The sequence below is a fragment of the Corvus moneduloides genome, chromosome 6 (assembly GCF_009650955.1).
Source record: "Corvus moneduloides isolate bCorMon1 chromosome 6, bCorMon1.pri, whole genome shotgun sequence".
Lineage (NCBI taxonomy): Eukaryota > Metazoa > Chordata > Aves > Passeriformes > Corvidae > Corvus > Corvus moneduloides.
Window position 1 is genome coordinate 61,256,680 of NC_045481.1, and position 16,316 is coordinate 61,272,995.

A 16,316-nucleotide genomic window follows, 5' to 3' on the forward strand; every position below is an offset into this window, starting at 1 on the left:
CTGCTGAATATTTTTCATCTGAATTCACGTGAAAATGCTGCAAAGTTTCAATTTGTGTGATGTTGTTCCTATCAAATATTTCCCCTCCTTTCAGACCTTCCTTCCCTCCCCACCGTTCCAGAGTCAATGAAATAGTTATTTCCCTCAGGTTAAAGTTCAGCTTTGAATATCAACTTTAAAAGCTGCCCAAGAAGAGAGCTTCCTTTACTCAATGGGCATCATTTTCAGGGAATAAACTTAAAAATGGAAAAATAGCAATTGTGTTGATGAATTATAGCTATTTAAAGTTGTAAAAAAATCGAGTTTGCACAGCAATCAGTTCTTTGCAGCTGCACCATAAAAAGTGTTTGCGGGCGTTGTTATGCTATTTTTACATTTTAACTTGAAATATCTTGTGTGAATTCAAATTGGGTAATTATTCTTCCAAACCAAGCTTTTTACATCGCTCTCAGCTCAGGAATCACACTGGTGGGTTTGTTGTTTTATTGCTGGCCATATCACTTTCAGGACGGAGAAGAGTCACAATAAAAGGCTCTTTTATGTCCTGTGCCGTGTCTTGAGATGGTTATGGCAGCATCTCTCTATTAGCCTCCCTACTCTCAGTTTTGTCTTCCAGTTCCCATCTTTCCCTGCTTTAGCCCTGCTCTGGTTCCTGACATGATGGATTGGATGGGAAGCTGAAACAAAGTCTGGATCCTGGCACGGCCCAGGCAGGCAGGCGCTCCGGACAAACTGCTCCGCTAATTTATTTGGATTCTTTACCTGCAACCTCCCCGCTGTTTTAGTGCTGGGGCCTCTCTTGGGCAGGGACAGGCCAGTGTGCTGTGTGGTGCTTTTATGGCGATGGGGACAAATGATCATTAGGGACTGGCTGGAAACCCTTGGATATACTGGCGTGCAGGGGTGGTATTTAAAGGTAAATGCATTAACAGCGCGCTGCCATCTCCTTTTATCTCAGCCACCAGCACGCTGCGGGCCACGCAGGCACGATGTCACCTCGGGGACTGATTGCTGCCATTTGCATTTTATAACCCATCTCCAAGTGGGAGTGAGAGGGGAAAATGCAGCCAAAATGTGGGAGTTCAGCTGTAGCTGCAAAGTTGTCCCTCGGTTTTAATTTCTCCTATTAGCTAGGGAGGGCTGTGGGGTGTTAGGCTGAGTGGCTTAGGCTCTGACTTCCACTGATGAGCAAAGGAAAGAGACACGGTAAAATGTTATTCCCACTGTCCTTCCTCTGAGTGGGAATTAGGTAATTTTAGCTCCTAGTTTTAGAATTTTCTGAGGTGAACAAGACACAGCATCAGTCCCAAACATGATTTTTTTTTTGTTCTTTGTCCTAATGCATGGCATTGCCATTGCTGGCATGATCTCTTTCTTTGTCTTTCTGAGACTAAAAATAAAAATAAATTAACCTAGGGACTTTTTACAGTGTGGCATCTCAGAATACATGTGAGTGTGGAAGGAGTGAGACGTCACTGCTCTGCTTTAGGGAGATTTAGCAGGGACTTGAGCAACTGAGAGAATCTGCTGTCTGGCCTCCTGACCAGCTAAAATGAATTTGGGATTTTTCAGCAGAGGATCGTGGCCATTCTGCCTTTTAATCACCCAGTATGAATTTTGCATCCTGCATAATTACAGCAAAAATTTGGTCTTTTCAGGTTGGGTACAGAGCTATATGTTACTGGAATGTTCTGCAGTATAAAAAAACTCCACTTGAGAGAGTCTGTCTTGCAAATAACATTTACTTTTTTTCCTAATTGGAAAGAATCAAACTTTTATTCAGCTGTAAAGATAGGGTTTGATGTTTTTAAAGGAAAGGAATTCCCGAAGGGATGTTTCATCAGTAGAATGAATTAATAAATAAAAAGACAAAATAAAAAGAAAGAAAAAAAGAAAGAAAATTGAACAATTCCTAAATATTTTCCAATTCAGATGTCTAAAATACATGCAATCTTCCAGCTACATTTTCCTCTTGCAAACCACAGTGGGGTTTTATTAAGGACAAGTTTCATTTTATTGCCTTGTTTTCCTGTAAAATCAACAAGTTAAACCAACAGGATTTAATTTTGGGTTGGCAGGCCAGCTAAGAGATGATACATCGTGTGCCCCGCTTTTATCTTTTTCTTTTCCTTCCTCCTCCTGCTTCCTGGTCTCCTCGAGGTGCTCCACTCTGCTGCTCAACTTATTGGCCTAAAAAAGCCCAAGAAATCTTTGCAGGTGATTTATAGAACCCGATGGTTATTGTATGGCTAATGATTCATGGAACTTCATTAAATACCAAGTATGTGCCTGCTTACTGTCTGTGCACACTGCATATTAGAACCTTTGCACTCCCCCTTGCAAATTGCCCCCATTAAAGCCGCAGACAAAAGGTCCTCTCAGTAGCTTACATATTTTCCCACATGTGAGAGAGCAATTGGAAACTTCCTCTTGATAACTAAAAACTTTTGAATTAGAATTTATGAGAAGGGTCTTTTGGTCTCGTTGCCTAAGGGCTGAAACAGATCCCAGTGTGTACAAGCGTTCCTTTGATGCGTGGAGCTGCACAGGGTAACATTTTTTAACAGGATCAAAAAGCGTAATGCAGGGACAATGTGTGGAGGCCCTTGCTCTGACACAAGGAGTCGGAGCCTGTGTTTTTCCAAGGCTAAAAATCCAAAAGTAAGTGTCCAGGGCAACAACAGCATTTTATATTCTTTTTAATTGCAGTAAAGTCCTAGATAAAATAATGGCAGTGTTAGAGTGTTACAACTTCCTTTTCTTTAATGTTCCTCTAAAAATGCTTTGAAGCAGCTTTTACTTTTGGGAAAGTATTGTATATGTGTTAGGGGAAAACATATCAAAAAGAAAATAAAGGGCCAGCTCTTTAATTGGTGGAAATCAGCATGGCTCTATTACAGGTATTGGAATTTCTCAAGCTGTGGATCTGGCTAAAAACTTTCTGTCGTTTCTCACCATGGCTCAATATACTCCTGCCCACTTATTTGGTTGGACCATCCTAATGTGAGTTGACTATTGACAAAACATTTTCCAATCACATTTCTTTACAAAGGCAGCAGAAGATTTAAATCTGGATCTAACTTTCAAAGGGTGAGTATTTCCCATGATTTCAGCTGCACTATTCAAGGAGGCGCAGCCATATGTACCGGCTGATCCAAAGCCTCCACAAAAAGCTCTTGGTAACTAGAATTTTTCTCACTTAATAGCAAAAGGAAATGTCTCAATACTCATTTAGATGCCCTACATATGGTCTTCCGTTATATCTCACTTCACACTGCCTCTTTATATGCAAAGAAGAGTGAAAAAAGAGGAATTTTCTCATGTTATGGGGCCAACACACTGCAGGCATCACCATGGTGATGACCACATTACACCCACCTTGTTGTTGCATTATTAAAACAGAGATGTTTTTGAGGCCATTATTTTCTGCATTCACGCTGAATATTCATTCAATAGTTGTGAAATCTGTCATGATATCCAAGTCATGCATATCAGCTAAAAGGGACGTTTTCACCAAGCAAAAGAATCGGGTTTGAAAACCTCGATCTGTCTTTAATGGAGCACTCCAACTTACTACTTATTCTGCAGCTGATAAATTAAATGTCCCTCTCTTTACTCCAGTTGTAAGTCTTCCAAATGAGACAGAAGATTTAACCCTTGATTACTTCTGTGGTCAGTTAAGAGCCAAGTAAAGTTTTCACCACAAATTTGGCTTGGTCTCAGAGCTGGAAATCTTCTTCTTCGCCAGTAACACACTGCCAGATTGTTTGGACCTCAGTGGTGACCTTTAGAGAGCACAATATATTGACTATAAAAAGCCCAGAGAAGTCACTATCTGAAAGACCAGAAAAACCTCCCACATGAGTCAGAGAATGTAATGGAATTGGTGGTGGACAATGAGAAACTTCCCGGGGATGGAGTGTCTCTGCTTTTATGGTGACTGTGTCTTCCGCTAATTTTGTTTTCTTGTATTTGCTTATTATTAATATCTCTGAGTCGATAATAAGAGTTACACATCATATCATTTATAAACATGTATGCATGTTTGCTCTATGCCATAGCACCAGCTTACTCTCAGGGCCATATTTCAATTATTTGCCTCTGACCTCATCTCATTTTGGATGTATTAAATTACAACTCCAGTACATTTGGGCTGCTAAACTGAGACAAAAAGATCCCCCAATCCCTTTTCTTTTTCCATGGCAGAATGGATACACATAAACACAATAAAGTGTCTGACAGTAAGGGAGTGAGTGAGATGGCAAACTACCTTCCCCCCAAGCTTCAATCTGTAACTTCAATGGGAATTTGAAATACACCCCTCAACAAAGGTTTGGGTGCACATATGAAAGGTGCTTGCTGCAAAACATTCTTTTCTTCCCATATGGGCAGTGTGTAAAGCAGTGGCTTGGTCGGAGTCATGGCTTCCTTAAACTGGAGTGTCCCAGACTAAAAATTCCAGGACAGTCAATGGGGAGAAAGATTTTTCTTTGTGAAATGGTTTTGGAAGTTACAAATTCAGACATTTCACCCATTCTCAATAAACTCCTCTGTAAGTACTTCATCAAGACAGATGTAGAAATTTCTGGCTGTTAGGTCAATAGAAAGTAAGGTATGTTTAGAGCAAAATTAGGCAACAGAAGAGGAGAATTATTAAGTGTAGGTAAACATAAGGAATTTGTTACCCCACTTTAGATAAATACTGTCACAGTGGGATAATAGCAATACACTTGTTGTTGGACTAAGCAAGAGGTTTCTCTGCTTCACAGAGGCACAGGTGGAGTTGGCCCTATGCTGAGACTTCTTTTGCTGCCTCTCCTCTTTCAGCAGCAAGGTTTCGTAATTCTCACAGGGAAATCTGGGAAAGCAACATTGGGAAATGATGGTGATTTTGAAAGTTCAGTCAATTTGGGTGACGTTTGGCATCATCATTTTTTCCTTGTGGTGGGATGCCATTAACTTTGCTTGCTTTCTTGGCAATAACTAAGAACACTATATGGTTTTTAACTGCAATATGGGGACCTCTACCAGGAAGACTTCAGGGCAAAACAGCGGCACCCAGCCTGTTCTTCCTCCTCTTCCTGAGTTTAAATAAAATATGGTCTTATCTGAATATACACCCAGAAGACTGGATGGTTATTTAAGCCCCGGTTAGGGAACATATTTAAGAATATGCCTAATTTTAAGCATGTGCTTAAATCAATGCGACTTAAGCAAATGCTTGAAGTCAGGCATGTGGTTGAGGTGTTATCCTGAATGTGGGTCCTAATCCTTAAACAATAGCAAAGCCCAGAGGAAAGGGCAAGCTATCTGGGTTCCTTTCTTGGCTCTTTTGTTGGTCATGTTATAGTCTATAAAACAAGGATCATTATTCTTATCCCTCTTTGTGAGGCACATTGAAAATTATCAGGGAAAAGCACTCTGAATACTGTTATTATTGGCTATACTTCTTGAGGCTGAAAAAAAATTTAGAGACAGACATTCTCAGTGGATTTCTGGTTCTTCCTCCTTTCACTCGGGCAGGAAATACCATGAGAATGGAAAGAAGGATGCGTACCCATGATCACAAATAATCTTAATCTCCTTCTTTGCGCCGCCGCTTTAAATAATTAGATATTGCTACACTATTGTTTCTGGAAGTTCCCGCGGCGCTGCAGCCTCACTGTGTGCAGGGGTACCTGCTCTTAGTATCACAGGCAAGCTGGAAGCTGTGCTGGGAGATAATAGGACAATGGGGAGTGTTTGGGGGAGGAGGGGAGGCCCTGAGCTCACACCAATGGTAGAAAATAGGAAAGAGGCTCACAAGTCTGTGTGAGTTTGTGAAAGGAACACTCGGCTCGGGGCTGCTGAAGGGGCAGCACATGAAGGCAAGTCCTGGGCTTCACATAAATGCTGCTCCCACCAGAGAGGTGTTGCAGGACCAGGCCCCGTGGTGCTCAGCTCCTGTGTTACTGCTTGGCTGGAAAAGCTGGCGGCAGAAAAGGCTCTGCTATTGATGATAATTCAGAGTTCCTCACATTCTCACTACCTTAAGTCAGCACTCATTCCCCAGCTTCCACGTGAAGGGCCCGGAGCCAACGCTACGAGCCTGTGTGTATGTGTTCAGGACAGTTAATATTTATGATGCATCTTACTGGGAAAATTAGTATAAAGCTGTGTTCCAACAGTACATTTATCCCATGACCTAGTTTTATGAATAACGTGCTGAAACACGGCCCGCTTGATTTAAACCTTTGTCACCCTTTCTGATGGATACAGTGCCTAGCTTTGGCTCAGGCAATACAAGCCAGGATTTGTGCAAAAATGTGATGTGTATTAGTGCAAGGTAAACAGATGGTAATGCTTTTGTTAGTACCAAGTGCATACAAAGATATTTATCAAAGGACCACATGTAAGGTCCATAGTTCTTGGCAGAGATCCCTGCGCTGTTACATCAGCTAATAAGGATAACCATTTTATTGCATTGCACACAGTTTTTGTAGGGTTGCTTTAGACTGTGCAGGCGGCTCCCAAAACTTGCCACAGTTCATACACTAAGAATTTGATTCTGAATAGTGTTGAACATCTATAATACCCTGTTGTTTTGTTGTTATTTTTATTTTATTGCTATGACTCTTGGCATTTCTCCAGCTCAAATCCCTTCTAGGGAATTCCACTGCTGCTTAGCAGCTCTGAAATAAGTGTAAGAGAGCCAGGTGGTGAATACACTGAAATGTTGGAGGACAGACACAAGGAATGGTAGTGACAGATTTCAAAGGAAAAGAGGTTGAACTGTAAAGATTGGAAGGGAGCTGTGAGAGCCCTCCAGCCACAGAAAAATGCAGGCAGCTCTGAAGAAGTTTCTGAAGAAGTGCAGCTAAACACAATTTATATCAAAGAATGTTGCATCTGAAAACAACAAAGCTGGTTGAGGTTGGCAGAATTTCCTCATCTGGTTTATACTCTCTTCTTCCACCACCATCATCAGCAGAGATTATTTGTATCACATACTGGGGATCTCAGTCCCTGGAACATTGGCAATGCCCTGGGAGGGTTTAACTGGGAACTCTGCAGAAGGGGGAAAGTAGCTTTTCATCACTGCAACCACATGATAAGAATTTTGTCATCCTTTCCTGTCCCCCAGGCTGCTCCCACCCAATAGCACTTCATCTCTTAAGCTGGCAGAGCATGACTGGTTCAGTGGCCACACAGTGAAACGATTTGGAGAATCAATTTGGCTGAAAATGGACAAATTTTGACTTTGTTTCCCTGCCAGGTTTGTTTTCAGCCCGATCAAGTTTCCTAATCTGTTTTACCTTTGCACTGGCTTGTGCCAGGATGAAGAAACACTGCTCAGGAGAGGGAATGAGCAGGTGTGGAAGGACAGAAGGGCTTTTAGGTGACAGTGCTGGGCCACATTGACCTGAAGTGCTTCTACAGATATTCCAAACCCACCTGTCTGTGTTCCTGTGTAACTTGCCTTGGCAGAGGGGTTGGCCTGGAAAATCTCCCAACCCTAAGGATTCTGTAATTCTGTGTACCACTGTTCCATGAAAGCATGGAACTGCTCCTATGGGAGCTACTCCATGACCTGAAATTCTGCACTGAGACAGAAACGTGGGCAAGGTCCTGATGGAAGCCAGCCCTTCCTCAGGTGCCAACTCCCACTGACCTCAATCCTTAAGCACATAATGTGGTCTTTCCTGGATATGCTTCCCCAAACCTCAGCATGCAATGAGTCAAAAAAATGATGGAAGAGTGTGTGGGTGGGGACATTTCTGTCAAACATCCACTTTTTCACCTCACTGTCTGCAGTGGGTGAGATCTGGATCCCCTTATTCAGTGGTACTTTATTCCATAGCACTGAAGTTATTGGGATCCTCATGGGTAAAGCATCACCACAAGGTAAGTGAGGGTAGGGTCGTGGGCTGTGTTACTGTAGCGCCACTTCTGTCACTAAGATGGTTTCAGACTTCCAGCTCCTTTTTCCTTGGAGACTTTCTTTCAGCAGACATAGTTGCATTGACTTCAGAAATCTGACTACGGACTTTCCTCAGAGATGTAAGATCCTCATTATCTGGACTTTATTTTTTATTATTATTTATTATTATTATTATACTGCCTTCCTGTAATTGTAAAGATAATTTACTCTTTCAAAGACTAATTTATAGCATTACTTCCATTCTCTTCTAAATAGATAAGAAGTAGGGGTGAAGAAAGGACTTCTACTGTGAAAGACTTAATACATAGGAATTTAAGTTCACCCAACTTGACACTGCTCAGTCAAATTCTTAATTTTAAGAGCTTTAAATCCTTTGATTTTGGAACAGCGGTGTGATGCAGAAGCAAATAGTGTTACATTAGCTCTTGCAACCATCTTCCTGTGAATTTTATATTCAGGATTTTCTGAAGTTAAAATCCAAAAATCCATCCCCTGTTCACTGGGACAGCTCCCAGTAACCGTAAGCAGAAGAAACATGGCAGCAGAGCACATGTTCTCTTCAAATCATTTGCCTGCATATCTGCAGCAAAGCCACTAAACCAGTCAACTTCTTGGTCTGAGGTTGCTTTGAAACATTTTTCTGTATTGTAAACATTCCACTCAGATTTCTCCTGTGCTGTGGCAAATGCCAGGACTCAAAGGGCTGTCATCAGCTGCCACAATGACCACTGCCCCTTCCCTGAGACAAAACATGCCACTGCAACTTTCCTAGGACTGCATTCATGTTGGCAAGTTTCCACCCTACAGCTTCAACAGCTCAGTATCCTTCCATCTGATGCATTTTATGCCCCAAACTTTTTTACAGTTTAAAGCCAGCTTGAAGAGACCCTTCATGGGCTTAAAGTAGTTGGGAATGAAGTGGATGTGCAGTGGGTAAACAGAAAACTGGCTGTTCCTCTAGGGTAATGATCACTCTGAGGCCAAAAGGGAGCTGGGAGGATGGATCCAGTGGCTGCAACTCCTGCCGCTGGAGCTGTTACATTCTCTGTCAGCTTTTGGCCATTTTGATTTCTCACATTTTTGTTACAATTTTACAAGTGTTTCAACCACTTGCCAGCAGGTGTGTCAGGTGCCTCGTCTAATCTTTCCTTTTGCTGATTCTTGCTTCCTTGGGTACCTCAAAAAATCCTTAGAATTAGGAAAAGGTCCAAAACAGCGGTAGTCTGTAGCCATGACATTCAGGGAAGTTTGCATTTAAAACTAGAAATTTAAATTTCTGCTAAAATTGCAACCAGATCAGAACTTCAGGTTCGTTTTTTTTTTTCCCTCTGAAGAATATGAGTAGATTTTTTGGAAGCCTGAGTTACAATTTACATCAATCAGATGCAGGTTTATATCCATCCCTACCAATTCCCTCTTGAGTACCTCATCTTTCAAATGCAGTTGGCTGAACCTTTGGAGACCAGGAAGAAAGCTGAGGGTTTAGGCATTAGATAACCCCTGTGCTACAGCAGCAAATTAAAATAAATCTACCTGAAATAATTGTTTATACAACTGCTCTTGCCAGGAGCAGGAGTGGACATGAAATAACTTTTATTTCAGGGCTACACACGGTACCTGATTAGGCCAGGATGCCCAAGGTTCCACTGCAGTTTTTTCAGTTTGCTTGACAAGTTGAAATATGTATCAGGGTGCCACATGGAAAATGAAGGCCTTGATTAGGCAACCCATTTTCAGCTGAATGATCCCATTTGGTCAGAGTGGATCATTTGTGCTTGCAGGACCTGCTTTTTATTTTTCAATTAATAGATAAAACACTACTTGTGGAAATGGGGTGATATTTCTAAAGGCAATTGATAATTCCTGCAATTCATAGCATGACAGGGAAGTTTTATGTGGATTTTTTTCCCTCAGAGGGCTAGCAGGAGTAGCAAGTGGAAGAATAGGATGCTCTTTCTGTGACTCATTCATTTTAGAAACGTTTCTTTTGTTAAAAATTAGTCCAGCAGCCCTGGGACAAGGCAGAGGCAGGGAGGGGACTTTATTTTGCCAAGGGCAGAATGTCAAGGCTTACGGGCTCTTCTGCTTGAATGAAGAGGAGAAAATGGATTGTATCAGTGGGGCTGCTCCCTTCACAGGCAGCCTGGAAGGGCACAGGGACCCTGCACCTCCAGAACAAACCTCTCCTTCACAAACGGGTGCCGCTCTGCTCCCTGTGGCTGCACTTGAGGTGCAAGGTGTTTGCTTCTCCCAAGTGGGTGCTCAGGTAGTGTCACATTCCACATGCCTCCCGTGGGAAAAAAAAAAAAGAAAACTCCAGTAGTGAGAGGGCCAAAATTAGCTTCTCCTTAAAAGCCTGAAAAGGCAAAGAGGAGATTAAAGCCTATGTGGGTCACAGTAACCCTCTCAAAATGAAGAGACTGATACAGAATGCTGAGGATGAACTTTCTTTCCCATTTCCAGACCAAAAAAAAAAAAAAAAAAAAAAGAAAAAAAGAATAGGTGCTTCCAGGCTCTGTTTATAAATGCAGCAGCTCTGATTCCAGGTCCAGTGCCATCTATTTTCAACTGTCTGGACTGTCCCATATCAAAAGGAAAACCTTTATTAGGTTTCAGCCCAAAATGTAAATGAATTATGAAAGTCGACTGAGCCAGGTATAAGCTGGGGAGGGAGGAATTGTGTGGTGTCAAAAAGAGAGAGAACAATAAAAAAGCCAAAATTCAGAATATTTTTGAAAAGTACATAGTACTTTAGACATAGAGAGATATGGTAGAGGGTGATAAACTCTGTATCCAAGTTGATCAAAGCATTTAGGAATTAGGAAGAGAATATGCGGACATTTACTACACAAGGACCTGGTATGATTTCTGCCCCTTTGCTGGTGGTTAAATACCTGTTTAGAATAACCTAAAACTTAAAAAACTACTTTTAATAGAATTTTCGTGCCAGCATAATGCTAATAAAATCTAAATATATGTGCTTTATGAGTACAGCTGTGCAAATACATTTTCTGTAAGAACCAAAAGTGGGGAAAGAGGGAGAGGAAGGAATTGGGGGGCAGTGAAACCAGCTTAGGAGCAAGAAATGGGAGGGGAAATGCACTTCAGACTGAATGAGACAGCTCATTTGGAGGATTCCATTTTACTTTTTTTTTTTTAATAGAATGTAACTGAACTTCTAAGTGAAACTCTTATACAAAATAAAAATTTAAAATATCCCGTCTTGATAAACTGTGAGAGAAATAATTTAAATTTTCCAACTGAAACCAATATTTGAAAAAGTGTTCAACACAAAACCTTAATCCTTTTGGCTGTAAAGATTCATATAGGATTTAAAAAGCACTTGACTGAAAATTTCATTAATTTCTTGTTATACAGATATTTTTCTCATGCCAGCATTCAATTGATTGAGCAGCATTCTGGAATGTAGATATCAGAATTTAGAGACTGGGGTTTACATCAATATTCACATATTATTTTATTTCCTCTGGTCCCTGTGTAGTTTTATACCTTGGTGTAATAATTTTAGATCCTTTTAATATTTTTTCATTTCTTTTTCCTCTAACCAGAGTCACGAAGTTGGTGTTTGTGTGATTGCTAATACACTCCAATCTTACAGAACACATTTTATCTTTTCTCTTTCTGGACAGGACAAGTCAGCTACACCAATGCAGTTAAATTATAGTGCAAATCAGGGGGGTAGAGAGTCCTAAATACTGAGGCCATGTAAAATTTGGTGCTGTCATACCAGGTGTATGAGTTATTGCCTTCTCAGCCAGGATCTCTGCAAAGAATACGTGTAAGTGATTACAAGCAGTCCCTTGATACTTTTATTGAATTGTCCACGCTCTGCTTCTTCTCCAACAGCAGTAGGCACCTAAAAATAATCATGCCCGGCACAAATCTCCAGAATGAGCACATCAATCCTATTTTGGAACACAGCAATACCTCACAAAATTCCCGGGGTGAAAAGTGTTTCCTAAGTTCTCCAGAAGAGACACGGGGGAGTGTGATGGGTGAGTGGGTTTTGGGGGGGAAAAAAAGATACTTCTTCCTGCAAAAAAATATTGGCTTGTGTGATTTTTCTGTTCGCCTACCTCCTTCTCTTTTTAAAAATTAGATTAGTTTTCAATGGAAAAATGCGTCAATTTGCCCTAATAAAGGGTCTTTTGAGCTCTGACTAATGCTTGGACAGCAGGCCTCTGAGGAATGTCAGGAGATGGAGCAGCAGCATTCTTCTGGCTGCTGCTCCATGCGAAATCAGCATCACAGCCCGGCTGCCTTACTACGCTCCTGGAATTCCTGTCAGTCAGATTAGATGTGAAGCTCAGAGCTGAATCACAGAACACGCAGTTGCCTTTTTCCCTAGACTTTAAAGTCGCGGCCAAATCACTCGGATATTTTGATCTTTGGAGTTGTGTGTTCTCCTACCCAAACTCCTGTTACTATTTCTGTTTGAAATGTCAGTGTTTACTCAGTTTCTGTCCATGCTTTTCTGTCCCGTTTGCCAGCTTGAGCCCTTTTTATCCAAGGTGGTTTACACTAACTGGAAGATAAAATTATTTGGTCTGAAAGATTTCTGTGCAGACTGCAAAAAGCTATTATTTAAATAAAGGGGTGTACAAAGCCACCTTTTACAATTAAACCAGTTTATACACGTGGAACATGCAGGCTATGTTATGGAGAAACAATCGTTTCAAATTTAAAACATGCTCTCTCTCATTACAGAAATATATTCTGCTTTTTTTTTTTCTTTTGCTCTATCTTTTTACTGTTTTCTTTTTTCTTTTCCTCCTCCCCCCTCCTCAGTTCATTTAAACAGAGAGGCCATTCCTTTCTCCATCTGAGTTAAATACCACAGTATCCTTTTCGGCAGGCTTCTAAGCTAAATCTAATCAAGCTGTGTCACAGCTCTGTCAGGCAGGTTGCTCTTTCTTTGGCCTTGAATAATTGGAAGAATGTTGGCACTTGTGCCTGGGCCATGAGAACGTGACCCGAGTTGATATTTAATCTACTTCAGTGCTAGGCTGCACTAGGACTGGGGTCTAAGCCAGGCCTCGGGAGCAGTGTGTTAGCCATCAGCAGCACTCATTTTACCTTGAAATGGATTCCATTTGATGTATCATTACACCGCTCCAGGAGAATGCTTTAATGAGACAGATACATGCGCTGGAAAGGATTAAATTGTTGTCCTTTAAACTCTTTTTTTTTGTCTCTTTTTTTTTTTTTTTGCTTTTCTTGCTTTGCTTGCCTAATAGCTACAAGGTGCTGGGAAGTACCTGGGAAAGGCAAAAAAGGTTACAGAGGCGGCCAAAAATAGCTAAAACTGAAGGTATGTCATCTGTGGGTCTGCAAGCACTTTGCAACGATCGCAAATGTCTGGTCCACCCTTCTCTTTCACAAACTAGAAGCACTGAATTTGTAGTTATGTTTTCACCTCCTTTCAGGGAAACCTGGTACTGTTGGAGAATTATCAAAATTGCTCCGCGTGTGTGTGTGATTTGGAAGTGCACAAACCAAACGCTCATCGTCACTCGGGATGTGGGAGAGGAAAGCTTTCCTTCCTCTTCTCACAGGCATACATAAGCTCCAGGAGCCCTCGGGAAAGAGGAAATTCCTCCCCGATCTATGGGTCGCTCCTGCTGGGCAATCCGAAGTCACCGTGGACTTCACTCGTTTCGTTAGCACTTCCATGCAGATTTCGGTGAGAGCCTGTGAGGTCGGGGGTGGTGGAGGGGGAGAAACAGCGACTGGGACCTTCTCCAGGGAGAAGTGTAAATTGCCCTTTTCTTGCCTCACAAGAAAGTCTGGTGCCCTGGATGACTCGCTGAGGCCGAAGTGTTTGGAAATGCCCCACCCTCAGGTCACACACCCGAGCAACTCTTTGAACCCTGCCAAACGGAGAGGGGAACACACCCACGATTTGCAAAGGAGTCTGCGGGCGACGTTTAATTTGCATTAAAAAAAAGGGTGGTCCCAATGACCCTTTATCTCCGATAATGAGACGTATCCATGTGGACACCGCAGCCAGCAATTTCCGTGTTAAATCTCCATCGCAGAACTGTTTCCTGCCGTCCCCACTGCCGCACCGCTTGTCCCCTGTGCCGCGGAGGGATGCTGAGGGCCAAGGGGCAGCACCTCTGTGTCTCACCACATCCTCCGAGGGATGTGAGCAGAGGCAGAAAAGATCTTTGTTGTGGAGTTTGAGACACTAATCAGGTGTGTTACTGATTAACTCGGCCTCCTCTGGAATGTCAATGACTTCTTTTCTGCCAGGCTACAGCGTGAAGGGATGGAGTGTTTGTCCCTTTCACATGTACTCCCGCAGACTAATTTCCACTGACATTGTTAGCAGAGACCAGCACCTGCTTTGGAGTCATTCTAGCCCCTTTTACATTTTACAGTGTGTGAGCCTTGATAAAAAGCAAAGTGCTGCTTCAAAATACGATGTTAACTCTACATTTTCCCCCTCTTACTGTGATAAATCGTGCTGCGGCATTGAGAGCAGCCTCCTCAAACCTCTCAGGTCAGCCGAAGGATAATGCTAACCCTTGAAGACAGCTGATAAAACAGCCTTCTAAGTTTGTATTCCTCGGAAGAACCTGAGTGCATTAGCTAAGGTAATGCCAACAGCCTTTTTACACATCTTTTTGTGTGTAGAACGACTTGATAAAAATGAAAAGCTTCCTTTAGGACAGACAAGAGTGCTCACGGTTGTCCATTACCCACAGTTTCTTCTCTGTTTATTTTGACTATGAACCCTCACAAGACTAGAAAGTCCATTCCTCGCTGGGAATGTTTTCTCACAAGTAGGACAACAATGCCAGGCTGACCTAAAGGAAGTTGTTCTCTCTTACATTTCCTTCGAGGTTATTTCTTTTCCTTGAAAGTCGCTTGTCTCAAATTAAGTGAGGCCATCAGAGATGATCTTCTGTCACTGTCAAAGTGACAGCCACCACATTGTTCTGCTAGTGGACGTTCTGATTTTAATTTCACCTCCAAGCAGTCCCTTGATTTCATCTGCAGACCACTGGGAAAGTGTGTACTGGTCTTATTCGTGGCATGGATTTTCCCTGGAGTGCTTCGATATCCCAGATTATTGAATAGTTGAGCAACCCACCTCTGCCACACCTTTGTCATTATTATCTTCCTGCTTGACATAACCATGATTCATTTTTTTCTAAATCTTGGATTACAAATCACCTGCAACCCTTCAATTTCTCATGGAAATAAAATGTCTGGGGCCAAATTTATAGGGACATAACCAAGCCAGAATATTTGCAAGAGGGGGCATTCTTCAACCAGTTATGGTTAGAAACACAAACAAACTCTCTCTTAAATGCTAGAGAAATTATCACCTTTCTGGCCCCTGTCAGATCACCAGGTCTTTCCGATGGACTTCAGTGGAATAACGGAAATCCAGGGAGTGGAGGACCAGAGGCTTCTGCCGCTTCATTTCTTTTCTCACACCTTGTGTATAATCTTGGGCAAGACACGTCTCTGTTTACAAAATCACTTTCAGATAAATATGCAGGGGAAAATCTATTCTCTAGTTGTGTGACATCCATGGCCAATCAAAATCAATGTTTATTAATTAAATTTACTGCGTGCATTGATTACAAACAGGAAATTAGGATTTGTCCTGCTACCTGCTAATGTGAGTCATTATTTAATAATTTTCTAACTGCTGTTATGAAGAAACGGGGTTTCTTATTGGAATAGGACAACATAGTTGGCAGACATGATGCCCGAACAATTTTCACTTAAGAATTGTTTACTGGATTCCTCTTGTTGGCCCTTTGTGGAAAACTGAACCAGGGAAAAGTGAGATATGGCAGAAATAATATGGCCAAAATAATGCCTTCAGCTGGGCAGTCTTCAGGCAATGTGAAAACATTGCTGGATCCTCTGCACAACCTGAGAAGTATAAAGAGAACTAAGGAAAACCAGGAGAAATGTAAAGCTTTGAGTGCAGAGAAAGGAAAGGCTGGGATTTGGAGGATGATTCTCCTACAAAGTGGTCAGCAAACTAAAAAGAAACAAGGAATGTCAATGGAAGTGTCTGACTGAGCAAGGCTCATCCTTACTGACTGTATTTCCCCTCAGGACAGGAGCAAACCCTGACAAAGGCAAAGCTGAAGGTTTCCCGCTCTGTCCTGCGATTTTTTATTTGGAGCTAGAGGAACCCCGGCCTTAGGAACTCATCTAATGGATGGGATATGGCTGGAGAAACATTTCATCTGACAAAGACAGCTGAAAGAAAATGTGCTTTTTCACAATTTTGTTTTCTCCCAAATTACAAAATGCCAGTATTTTTGGCAGAACTGGAACACAGTCAGTTGCCTGCTACTGAGTTTGGGGGACTTTGATTTCATTATGCTGCGGAATGGTACTT

At 41.9% G+C, this 16,316-nt stretch overlaps 1 long non-coding RNA gene across 2 annotated transcripts in view; it reads left to right on the forward strand.

The window, feature by feature from the left end:
- The window catches only part of LOC116445972, a 49,039-nt gene that overhangs the window by 17,187 nt on the left and 15,536 nt on the right, over positions 1–16,316 (forward strand). The window contains exon 3 of one of the 2 annotated variants that reach the window (XR_004240975.1): positions 13,180–16,281. The exons of the other annotated variant lie outside the window; for it this stretch is intronic. This is a non-coding gene — a long non-coding RNA (uncharacterized LOC116445972). Of the gene's footprint in view, positions 1–13,179; positions 16,282–16,316 lie in introns of those variants that run through there. 2 annotated transcript variants of the gene reach the window in all.